The sequence below is a fragment of the Miniopterus schreibersii genome (assembly GCF_964146895.1).
Source record: "Miniopterus schreibersii genome assembly, chromosome: 20".
Classification (NCBI taxonomy): Eukaryota; Metazoa; Chordata; class Mammalia; order Chiroptera; family Miniopteridae; genus Miniopterus; species Miniopterus schreibersii.
Window position 1 is genome coordinate 15839871 of NC_138122.1, and position 12235 is coordinate 15852105.

General features: G+C 46.0%; 1 pseudogene across 1 annotated transcript; it reads right to left on the reverse strand.

Annotated features, from left to right (window-relative positions):
- Positions 1-4636: 4636 nt before the first annotated feature.
- Positions 4637-5274, reverse strand: LOC308549887 (peroxiredoxin-1 pseudogene; annotated as a pseudogene). Its single transcript has one exon. The product of its transcript is annotated as a peroxiredoxin-1 pseudogene (transcript).
- Between the last annotated feature and the right edge of the window lie 6961 nt (positions 5275-12235).

Sequence of the window (12235 nt, forward strand, 5' to 3'; positions counted from 1 at the left end):
AAAGCCAGAATGCAAAGCCAGATCAGTCAGCTCTTAACCCTTCCCTGGGCTTGAGTCAATCTTTCACCTGGGAGTGAGCTTCTGGTCCAAGCAGGGTGGGAAGGGGTCAGGATGACTGTGTCGCAGTTTCCTGGGACAGTCCCAGTTTTAGCCTGACATCCCAGGAAACTCCTCAGTCCTGAGCAACCCGCATAGTGGTTTATCCCGGGAGCAGTTTGACCCCACCAACCCCTGGAGCCACTACCTGCATCCTTATAATGGTCTTTGCAGCAAGAAATAAACTAACCCTTGAGGATTTGATTTAATTCATATGGAGAGAATGAAACAGAAATGAATAAATAAGTAAAACTGGCAATAGCTTAAGACTATTCTCAGGAAAAGATGTTAGTGACCCCAAAGTCATGAGATAATTTTCTTTTCCTTTTATTAATTAAAGATAGATGTGACTTAGTGCAATACAATAGCATCCTGGGTTTGTGGGAGCCCCGTAATCATATTTTCTTGGACCCCTAAGGGCCTAGAAATGTAAACAATAATATTATATATTATTTTTGAAAAATAAATTTATTTAAACTAAAAAAATAAAAACAATTCACCCATTTCTTCCATTCCCTATCCCCACCTCTGGCAACCACCAATCTGTTCTCTGTATCTATGAGCTTGTTATTTAAAAAAAAAAATTATATATATATCACATCATCATCATTATTATTATTAATACTGACACTTCTAGGCCCTTAGGGATCCAAGGAGAACAAACTGGCAGGTAGTAGATGCCAAGAATATAAGTTACTTCATTAGCATTTACTATCTGTCTGGTTTAAGAGCATTATAATTATTAACTCATTTATTAACACGATTGTTTTAGTAAGCAGTTGCCAGGTACCTGCAATCACTCTGTGCCCAGCCCTGTGCAGTGGGAACATGCACAATCCCCTTTGCTCCCTCAGGAGGCCCTTGAAACACAGAGGCTGAGCAACCAGCCCAGGGTCACCCAACCAGGCATCCATAGAGGCAGGATGCAAAACCAGGCCAATCAGATGCCAAGGCTGGTCCTCGCGGCCTCTAGATCTTCAGCGCCACCCCAGTTGGCCACCTCAGCGTCAGGACCGAGGGCTCTTCCATAGGGGAAAAAGTCTGACATCTCCAGGCCAGCATGGCCAACTCGCTGCTTCTGCCCAAGCAGGGGCCCTTCTCCACGTAGATGCGGTGGATGCAAGCCCGCAAGGCCTGGCCCCAGCTCAACCTCACCGCCAGCCCTGCTGCGGGCTCAGGTCCCTGCACCGTGCGGCCTAAGGCAGCTGCATGTTGGTTGCCCCAGGCCCCAGCAGCCCAGAGGACTGCTGCCTGATGTCGTGTGCCACAGAGGCGGCCCCAAGGCCCAAGCCCCCAGCCCCCAGCCTGGCTCCCAGCCCCCCGGCCCCAGCAAGGCTCCCCCTCCGGCCAGTGCAGCCGGCTGACCAGGCTGCACGTTGCTGCTGCTGCTGCTGCTCCTGCTGCGTGAGCAGGGTTTTACTTCTGGGGGGACCTGTCCAGTGACTTGCCTTTAGGGCCAGGTGCCGGCGTTTGATTGCACCATTAGCCACAGCCAGCCTTCCCGAGGTGTCTTCTCTACCTACACCCACTCCGGCCTCACTATGAGTGCAGTTCATTACTTGATCCTGAGAAAAGTAAGGTGGAAAGGGAGACCTGAACTTTTGCTTTGATCTCACCTTAACCAAGATGATAGACGTGGGTTGATGAATTTTTCCCCTCTGTGTTCCATTGTGATGCTAGAATATGTGAAAACCTCCACTATAAACTTCATAATCAGCCATCCAGGTTTATCTTACATTTTCGTACAAGGGAGTCCCACTTTCCAGATTAACTCTGAGTATTTGGCCTTTGGGTCTGTTGGCGTTAGAAAAGAGGGGGGCAGGGAGGCCTTCGTTTAAGCGAGAGCGCCCTTTCAGCCCTGGAAGAGTGAGTCAACGTCTCTTGTGAGGTTTTCATTCTGCCTTGTCATTATGGTTTGTGGATCTGAGGACACTGGAAAGGCAACATTTATTAGGTGCCCAACCAGCCAGTTATTAACTATACTATTTCCTGTGTTGAATATTTGGAATGTGATCTGGGACAGACAGAATTTACTCTTCTGGGTTGTGTTTCCGTTTTTGAAATTCTCACCTGAGGATATGCTTTTATTGATCTTTAAAGAGAGAGGAAGGGAGAGAGAGAGAAACATCGATATGAGAGAGATAAGTTGATCGGTTGCCTCCCCTACGCTTCAGCAGGAATCGAACCCGCAACCTTTTGGTATACTGGAGAATGCTACAACCAACTGATCCACCTGGCCTGGGCCAGTTCCTTATATCTTTATAATAATGTTCACTATATTAGCAGGTCATTAGTAGCAAGTCTCAGAATGAAAGTGCTGCCCTGTCATTTGCCTTTTCATGAAATCCAGGCTTGCCTTTAGTTAATTTGAAAGTTAACTTTATATTCCAGTTAAGGATGAGGTCTTCAGTCCCCATGGGTAAAGAAAACAAACATTGCCACTAGAGGGAGTTGTCAGCCGTTGGTCAGAGGGCCAGATGGACTAGAGTTGGCTGAAGAGCCTGTGTAGGCCTTTTTCCAGGATTCAGAGACATGATTCTGTGGTCAGCTCCAGGTATGCTGGTCAGACCAGCAACAGTGCTGTTGACCTTGGATGTCTATTTGATTATCAATGTCGATGGTCTGGGCTTGTTATTTTTACAGACTGTTGTGGTTTAGGAGGGGAAGGAATGAGTTTGCATTGGAGACATTCTTAATTATTGGTGTGTGTGATTTCCAAAATAGTATGTGCTTCTTTTAAGAAAATTAAAGAAATAATGTGACTTAGAATGTGAAAACCCTTAGTTGCCCATTTTGTGATTCTTTAAAGTCAGTCCTTTTAAAGACATCCATTTATAGGAAAGGTGGATATGAAAATAAATGACAAGATTCTCAACAACAGCAAAAAAGCATGAAGTCTCCAAGGGTCTTTGCTGCTTGTAGCTTACAGGAGCCAGGCTGCCCTTGCTACAGCTGGGCAACAGGGGGCACCATGGTGCCAAATTTGGTCTTAGATATTTCTACCCAGGAAAGGGCACCACTGTGACCAGTCATCCGTAGGCCTGAAGTGTGAAAGCCAGAGCAGGGATCATGGCTGCCCCTTGGGAGAAATTCAGTGGAACCATCTGTTCCTCTCTGTTATGGGTTGAATTGTATCCCCTAAAGAGATATGTTGAAGTGCTCATCTCCCCAGTTCCCTATAAGTGACTTTATTTGGAAATATGGTTTTTGTACCTGTAATCAAGATGAGCTCATGAGGTGGTCCCTAATCCAATGTGGCTCGTGTTCTTATAAGAGGAGGAAATGCCATGTGAAGACAGACACACGGGGACAACGCCATGTGAGTAAGGGCAGAGATTGGTATGATGCAGCTGAAACGGTGCTAGCTTCAGCCCCCGGGCGGTTCCCCGTGGCCTTGGACCTGGCCAAGTCATGCATAGATGAGAAGACTTCTATGAAGATGTGGCTGTGAGTGCTGAGGGAGCAGCTCCAGGCCCCCTCTCCAGACTGGAGCCCGAGCGAGGGGCTGCCACTCTGGACCTGATGGTTCCTGCTTTGAATGTCTGCTGTCTCCCTCATTCTTCCAAGGGCATTGGGCTCCAAAACCCAGCTGGAATGGAGGACCCACTGCTCTGTGATCTCCACTGGTGAGGCAAATGTGCCCACCTGAAGGGGGCACAGGGGCCAGGAGGAGTCTGTGAGACCCTCAGAGGCAGCATGGGTGGGAGCGGATGTGGGTTGGGAGATGTGAATTTGAGGGTTGACTTTATACCAGTTAGTAGCTGAGTCACCTGCCCTGGCTGGGTCTTGGTTTCCTCATCTGTAAAACGGGGTGGTAAGATCCAGGTTTTCCAAATTATACAACCAATACAGTTTGGAAAATTGGAAAATATAGAAATATATAAAGAGGAGGAAATTCTGTCAGAGAACTACTATTAATGTTTACTGTCTCTTCAGAAAAATACATTAAAAATAAATAAAAATGGGTTTATATCATATATATCCTTTTGTAACCTTTTGGAATCATTTGTTATGTGATAAACATTTTTCCACTTTGGTAAAGTTCTAAATTTAGGTTATTTGTAATATTTTTATCATTATGGAAAAGTCGGTAGTGAAGATCCTTATAGATAAACCTTTGTACACATCCACATTTTCCCCCATAGGATAAAATCCTAAAAATGGAGGGTTGTTGTTTTTCCAAAGAAGAATGCACATTTTAGGACTTCTGATCCCTTTTACAGTGTAGTGCTCCACATAGATCATCTATGTTTGAATGGGCCCATTTCCCCTCATGCTTGCCAAGATTGTCCATTAAAATTTTTTCCCCCTCAATTCAAGTTTAATAGAAACTATAAAAGATCAAAGGTGATGTCCCACGACTGCACACATCAGTGGGCCTCCTCCATAATAAGTTCAGACCATTTCCTCCAGAGGAAGAAAGGCTGACTTCCCAAACCCTACAAAAAAGGCCACATCTGGGCTAAGCATGAAAATAGTCTTTTACAGGTTTTGTTCTCATGACAGTACACTGCCACATGAGCCTATAATGGCCCAGTGCTCACTTTTGCTTAGAGAAATATTCTTTGCTCTTCTGGACATCAGGCTCAGTGGTATCACTGCCAGGTTTCCAGCCAGCTGGGCATGCTTCCCCATGTTTGCCAGTGAACTGGAACCCTGAACTAGTCTCAGAGTCTCATCCACAGAGCGGCCATCAGGAAGGTCGTTTACAGTGATCTGGCGAAGGATACCTTTATCATCAATGATAAAGAGGCCCCGAATGAGATGCCTTCATCAGCCTTTAAGACTCCATAGTCCTGAGCAATGGTGTGCTTGGGGTCTGACACCAAAGGAATGTTCATGGGTCCCAGTCCTCCTTGTTTCTTGGGTGTGTTGATCCATGCCAGATGACAGAAGTGAGAATCCACAGAAGCATTAATCACTCGGCAATTCAGTTTCTTAAATTCTTCTGCCCTATCACTGAAAGCAATGATCTCCGTGGGGCACACAGGTAAAGTCAAGAGGGTAAAAGAACACCACATATTTTCCTTTGTAGTCAGATAGGCTGATGTCTTTGAACTGACCATCTGGCATAACAGCTGAGGCTTTAAAGTTGGAGGCAGGGTGCCCAATTTTAGCATTTCCTGAAGACATCTTGCAGCACTGAAGCAAAAGTGGTAAGACCAGTCAATCAGGAAGAAGGCTGCCCATTAAAATTTAAAAGGCTCTTGCCATCTTTAAAATGGAAAATGATATTTATTATTGTTTTGCATTGGATTTCTTTTCTGACCAGTGAGATTAGAATTTTTCTTAATGCTTTACTTTTTTGTTTGTTGATATCACCCATTTTCTAGAAAAGTATTTTCCTTGTTGATTTATAACTGCTCTTTACATATTAAGCACATTGACCTTTCCTGTCATATCTGTGGCAAACATTTTCCCAAGTTTGTAGGGGTCCCAAGTGTGAGAGCTCAATATAGGTGGTGGTTGGAGTGTCGGCTCTATATTAGTTGGTTTATATTTAAAAAGCACACTCCTAGCCCAGTGGGCATGGCTCAGTGGTTCAGCGCCAACCTATGGTCCAGGAGATCATGGTTCGATTCCCAGTCAGGGCATATGCCCAGGTTGTGGGCTCGATCCCCAACAGGGGACATGAAGGAGGCAGCCGATCAATGACTCTCTCATCATTGATCTCTCTCTCTCTCTCTCTCTCTCTCTCTCTCTCTCTTCTCCCCTCCTCTCTCTGAAATCAATAAAATATATATATATATTTAAAAACACACTCATGGGCAAGTTGTTCACCACCTCTAGGAATTGACTGTTCCTGGGAGGAGCAGTCCCTCCAGAATCAGCAAGGCCCCAGATGTCATAGCATCAGAACATAGAAAATAAAAGACGTGGTTACTACAGTTGCCCAGCAAGCAGCTGTGCAACTGTGGCTCTGAACTGAAATTTAACCTCACAGCTTTCCCCATCTAGAAAGAACTTTTGACCCTCGATTGTGTCTCATACACACATGTTCTTTCTCAGTGTGAGGGTATCTGAGAACTTGTTTACTGTCTGGGTCTCCATCCAAGCTCCTGAGTAAAATTTCAGACCCGGCCTCTCACTGAGCCCCGCAGGCCCCACAGCCCCACTACATGACCCTGTCCTGTGTCAGGCCCTGGGTCTGGCTGTGTCATCAGCAGAGATTCTGCCTAATTATCCACTGTTCACACACATTCCCCAAGCTTGCTGTAAATGTGGTAGCCCCAGACGACAGCCATATTATTTCCCTAATTCGCCACTTTGCTGGAAATCCTGTCCAAAAATGGAAATGTGGGTATTCAGCAGGTATTCCTCTTGGTGGCCTTCCTTACACTTCCAGGACTCACTGCCTTCGTTTTTAAGAGCTCACCACCCACCCCTACGCAACAATCTATTCCAGATTTTTGATAACGAGTTTACTCACCTGATTCAAAACCCATGGTCTGGTTCCTCTCGTCCTCCACGACTCTGCCCTGTCGTCCTGCACAGATGATTCAAAGGAGCTGGGGTGGGGCGGACTGCTGAAGAAGCAAGCCCAGGGGACAAGGGGAGGGCACTGGGAAGTCAAGGCAAGGACAGAGGGGTCTCCCTGGGTCTGGCCCCTTGGCCCATGGTTTACCCCAACCCACACATCACCTCATCCACTCTAACATCTGTCCTTGACACAGTCTCCTTGGGAACAGGCCAAAGGCCAGAGCCATTGGCCAGATAATGGCGGTGTCCACAGCTGGTCCCGCCTGCTTCCTCTTACACTGTCGTCCTACTCAAAGCATCCACTCCAGGTTCACCCTCCCCCGTCCCAAACAGAGGTGAGGCTCTGATCTGTCCTTACTCACTGTTTGTTCCTCCCCAGGCCTCCCCCACATCTACCATGAATTTATACAGTGGCCTCCTAACTAGCTTCCCTGCTTCAAATGTCTGTTGTCTCCGTCATTCTTCATACTGAACTCAGGGTTATCTTCCTGGCACAGGTGGAATCACGTCTGTCTCTTCCTCTAAAACCTTCAAAGTCTCCCCACCTTGATTAGCACATGGACCAAAGTCCCCAGCACTGCCTAAAGTTCCTTCATCGCCTGATCTCAATCTTTTTGAGGCCCCTACCCTCCTAGCATCTCTCTTCCCTTTCCGTAAGTTTCCTTGGGTGGTTACCTCCATCTAGAACATCTTCTCCCCATCCCCACCTTAGAGACCCAACTCAAATACCATCTCCTCTGGGTGACATTCCAGAACCCTCCTCCCCAGTGCAGTGCTCTTACTTAGACCTCAGCTAGAACACTCTGCCTTCAGGAAGCCAGGACAGGTGGTGGTTAAGCATCTAAACCTTGAGTGTAGATAGTTAAGGGTTCAAATCCTCGCTCTGGCTCTTACCAGCCTCTGAAGCTCAGTTTCCACATGTGTAAAATGGGCACATGGGTACAATGCACAACAAATGTGGCCCACACCTTCATGGGGCTGACCGGTAAGGGAGTGAGTCAAGTAGCCAAAACACACAGTGTTCAATGAGAATAATACTCGCAAAGGAGAACGAGGGTCCTGTTTGACCATTTAACTGGGGGATCATAGATGGCAATAACTAGGCAGTTCAGGAGGAGGAAGTAAAGGAAGTGTTCAAGTCAGAGGGAATAGCATGTGCAAAGGCCCTGTGATAGATCAGGAGCAGCAAAGGGAGACAGATAGCTCCATACACTGCCCTGCCCACTTGATGTTCTGTGGCTTGGGAATGCCAGTGACCTCCTGGATTTTGTAGGGAAAGAAATCTATCTGTGGCCCCAGACCCCTAACCCAGCTTTTCCCCTTGTGTGTCAGGTCTTTGGGAGTATTGGGTCAGGCTTCCCTTGGCCATCGCTCTCTCTCCCAGGCCCTTGTGAGAGCAGAGTATGGTGGGATGTGGCCATACCAGGCCTCATCTTTCCCTGGGTCACCTAGAATTGGGGGAGCCAAGGAAACCATCCCACAGCTGCCCTAGAGCCTAATCTCTACCTCCCAAGTCAGCCAGGTATGAGGCCACCCTTGCCCTGGACATCTGTGTCAGGCAGACACTCCCTCCCAATCCTTCCCCCCAGGGTAATCCAAGCTCACTCCTACATATTTGGAGAAGCATCCAGTGGCATCTGTCCAGCTAGATGTCCAGCTAGATAACCATAAAGTGGGGCAAAGCAGGCAGGGACTCCTGCAAAGCCTGATCTCACCCAAAAAATGAAGATGCCATTCACCCAACAGAGTTTCCTTCAGTTGGCAGATTACAGGTTTGAATTAGGACTGCAAGAAGGGCACTTGTGGCCATCAAGAGATGCCAGTAGTTTTCAGCGTATCTGGAAGGTGGGAGAGGCACTGCAGTGAGTGGGAAGTGTGAAATTAGTGTTACATGCCATGGCAACACCATCACTGCAGTCCAACTTCTCAGCCCACGAGTCATGAGGCAGTGAGGGAACAAGTCATCTTTTGGAAGGTGGGAGGAGATGGGCACGCCATGGAAGAGAGGAGTCATCTGTCTCCCAAACCACTGGCACCCAGATGGTTAAAGCAAAAGTCCTCCACATCCAGCAATAGCTGTGTTGGAAAGACAGGGACTTGAGGGTGACCTGGAACCACGGAGCTGAGAGGACAGAAGAATATGGCATTGGTGAGCACTTGGCCCTGCACCAGCCTGCCTGAGTCCCAGTCCTGGCTTTGCTGCCTGCTGGCTGTGAGACCTCAGGAGGCTCCTTAATTTCAGTTTCCTGGTTCATAAATAGGGGTAAAAATAGTGCTTACTTCAGAACGTGTCTGGAAGATTAAATGAGCTAACACTGCACTGTCCCATAAGCCCAAGACTGAGTGACTTCAACAATAAAATGTGTTCTCTGATCTTGGACTTCTCAGAAGGTGTCAAGAGGCTTGGTTCCTTCCAAGGGCTGTGATGAATATGTTCACGCCTTTCCCCTAGCTTCTGATGGATTGCTGGCAATCTTTGGCTTCCTTGGTTTGTAGAAGCATCACCCCAATTCCTGCCTTCATCTGCACATGGCATTCACCCTGTGTGCACGTCTGTGTCCAAATTTCCCCTTTTCATAAGGACACCAGTCATATTGGATTAAGGGCCCACCTTACTCCACTATGACCTCATCTTAACTAATTTCACCTGCAATGACTCTGTTTTCAAGGAAGGTCACATTCTTAGGTACTGGGGATTAGGACTTCAATATAGGAATTTTTTGTGGGAGGAACCCAATTCAACCCATAACACCACATGTGACTATTTGAGCATTTGAAGTGTGGCTAGTGAGAATTGAAATGTGCTACTATGTTAAATGCACACTGAAAGGTGGATTTCAAAGACTGGAGTTCGAAGGCTTGGTACAAAAAAAAAGCAAGATATCTTATTATTAATCATAAATTTATCGTATTTGTTAGTGATATTGATTATATTGAAGTGACAATATTTTGACTATATTATGTTAAATAAAGTATATTATTAAATAAAGTATATTATTAAAATTAAAATTTTTAAATGTAGATTTAAAATTTAAAGAGAATTTAAAGTTATTTAAAGTTATGTGTGAAAATTAGCGAACAAACAAAATTAAAACAGATTCATAGATACAGAGAACAGACTGATAGTTTACAGAGAGGAGGGGGGTTGGTAGACTGGGAGTAAAAGGTAAAGGGATTAAGAGGTAAAAATTGGCAGTTGCAAAATAGCCATGGAGATGTGAATAAAGTACAGCGCAAGGAATATAATCAGTGTTGTAAGAACTATGTATGAGGCCAGGTGGGTACTGGAAATATCGGGGGAACACTTTGTAGAGTATATGATTTTCAACCCCTATGCTCTACACCTGGAACTAATACAAAATAATATTGAATGTAAACTGTAGTTGGATAAAATTTAAAAAAATAATAAAGTTACCCATGTGGCTCCCATTACCTGAGCTAATATTTACAAAGCCCTTAGGACAGGTTCTGGCCCATAGAAGACACCTGTAAATGCTGGTTAAATAAAGACTTCTCTTTGGAGGCGACTTGCTACCTGTGGCATTTCAAAAATATGACTTCCTACCCCTCAGAGACTGGGGAAAGTTGTGGACAATTTTTTTTTCCTGTCTGGCCCTTCTTTAATAAGTCAACTTTGTTTTACATTCCAAAAGCTTATGGCATATATAGTATGATCCTATTTTTTCCCAAATTATTTTGTGTGTTTTTTTAATGTTTTTTTAAAAATTGATTTCAGAGAGAGGGAGAGGGAGAGAAAGATAGAAATATCAATGATGAGAGAGAGTCACTGATCGGCTGCCCCCCCCCCCCCCCGGGGACCGAGCTCGAAACCGGGGCATGTGCCCTGACCAGGAATTGAACTGTGACCTCCTGGTTCATGGTTAACGCTCAACCCACTGAGCCACACCAGCCAGGCTATTTTGTGGTATTTTTTTCCATGTTGTTTTAAACTCTTCCTCAACCTCATTAAGCACCGTGGTTTCCTGAAAAATTGTTTCCAATTTTCCTATTAACAATGCACAAACAACTTTAAGAGGAAAATATTTCCCGTTCGTTGGACTATTATTAGGCAAAGTGGTAAGCTATCGAAGGATCCTGACGGTATTGTCAAATAGTTTTCCAGGAAAGCTGAACCAATGTCTGAATCTCCATTTCACCAACTTCTAACTAACTTTACTATTATTACTTTAGAAAGGTTTTGCGTGTGTGTTGTTTCTTTTGTTTTATTGCTGATTTGGTGAAGGAAAAAAGCACCTAGTTATTTGCACGCACATTTCTTTGGTGACACCCGGAGGCTGAGCATTTATTCACTTGTTTGCATCCCCTCTTCTGATAATTGGTGTTTTGAGTCTTTTGTCCATTTCTTAGTGCTTTACTGTTTTTCTCATCAATTTGCATGCATTCTTTATAAAGGTATCAATTTTTGTACATTTGATGTTTCCCAAATTCACATCAGCAACTACCACCCTTAATGCCTTAATTCTGTTTCTTGTTTAACAGATTTTTGTATTTTTATATAATCAAAAGAAACAGGTAAAATTAATTTTAGCAATATATCTTATTAACACAATATATCCACAGATATTATCATTTCAACATGTAATCAGTATAAGATATTAATGAAATATTTAAATTTTTTGATACGAGGTCTTTGAAATTTGATGTGTAGTTTACACTTACAGTACATCTCCATTTTCACTAGTGACAAGCCACATTCCCTAAGCTCAACTGCCACATATGGCTTGTGGCCACCAGATTGGTCAACGAAAGCCTAAGACTTGGTTTGACCCAAGGGAGGGCAGAGGGCAAAGGTTCTGGTGGCCTCTGCCCTCCAGATTCCCCCCCCCCCCCCCCGCCTTTACCTTCACCTTCCACCTGCTCTCTGGAAAATTTCTGCCCAGCCAACTTGAATTTTCTCACCTCCCCCTGTGACCTTTTCCTGACTCTCAGGTGGCATCCTGTACACCTGCGACAGCCGCCTACTGCCCTTTGGCCTCCCCACCACTCTACAATCCCACCCCAGGCGTCCATCTGCCCACAGCCACCCACTCCCCACCTTCGGGTTGTGGATCCTACCCAGGAGTTCCCAGGGAGGCCATGCCCGGATCTCCACCCCTGCAGCTCGCTGCTCTGGCCACGGCCTCAGGAGTAGTGAGTATGAAACAATACTCCCGCCAGCCAACGCTGGGCGTGCAGTGGCAGGCAAACCCCCGGCCGATCATCTTATCTAACCCTCCAGACCATCTTGAAGGCTGGAACCATCTGGCACACGAGCGCTCTCCTATCAGCTGGTGAACACTGGCAGGCACAGCCTGTGCTCAAGGTCAAGGGGAGGGGGCTGGGGATCCCTTGGGAAGAAAGGGCCACCTAAGAAGTTTGAACGAAGTTTATAGAAAGTTCCCCCATTTTGCTGGAAGGGGATCTTGGCGTTCCCTGGAACTTGCTCCAGTGTCCTTTAGGCCCTCCCCCTGCACTGCCCTGTGGGAACCTGTGGGAGCCCCTGGGATGAGGCCTGGAGGTGGGGGCGCCTCCTGCCCCGGACTGACGTCGGCTCTGGGATCCCTCTGGGGGCGTGTCACCTCCTTGCCCCAGATAGGGTGCGTCTTGGTGACTGAATGTGGCAAAAATCCCCGAGAGGAGGAGAAGCCAGAGGCGGGAC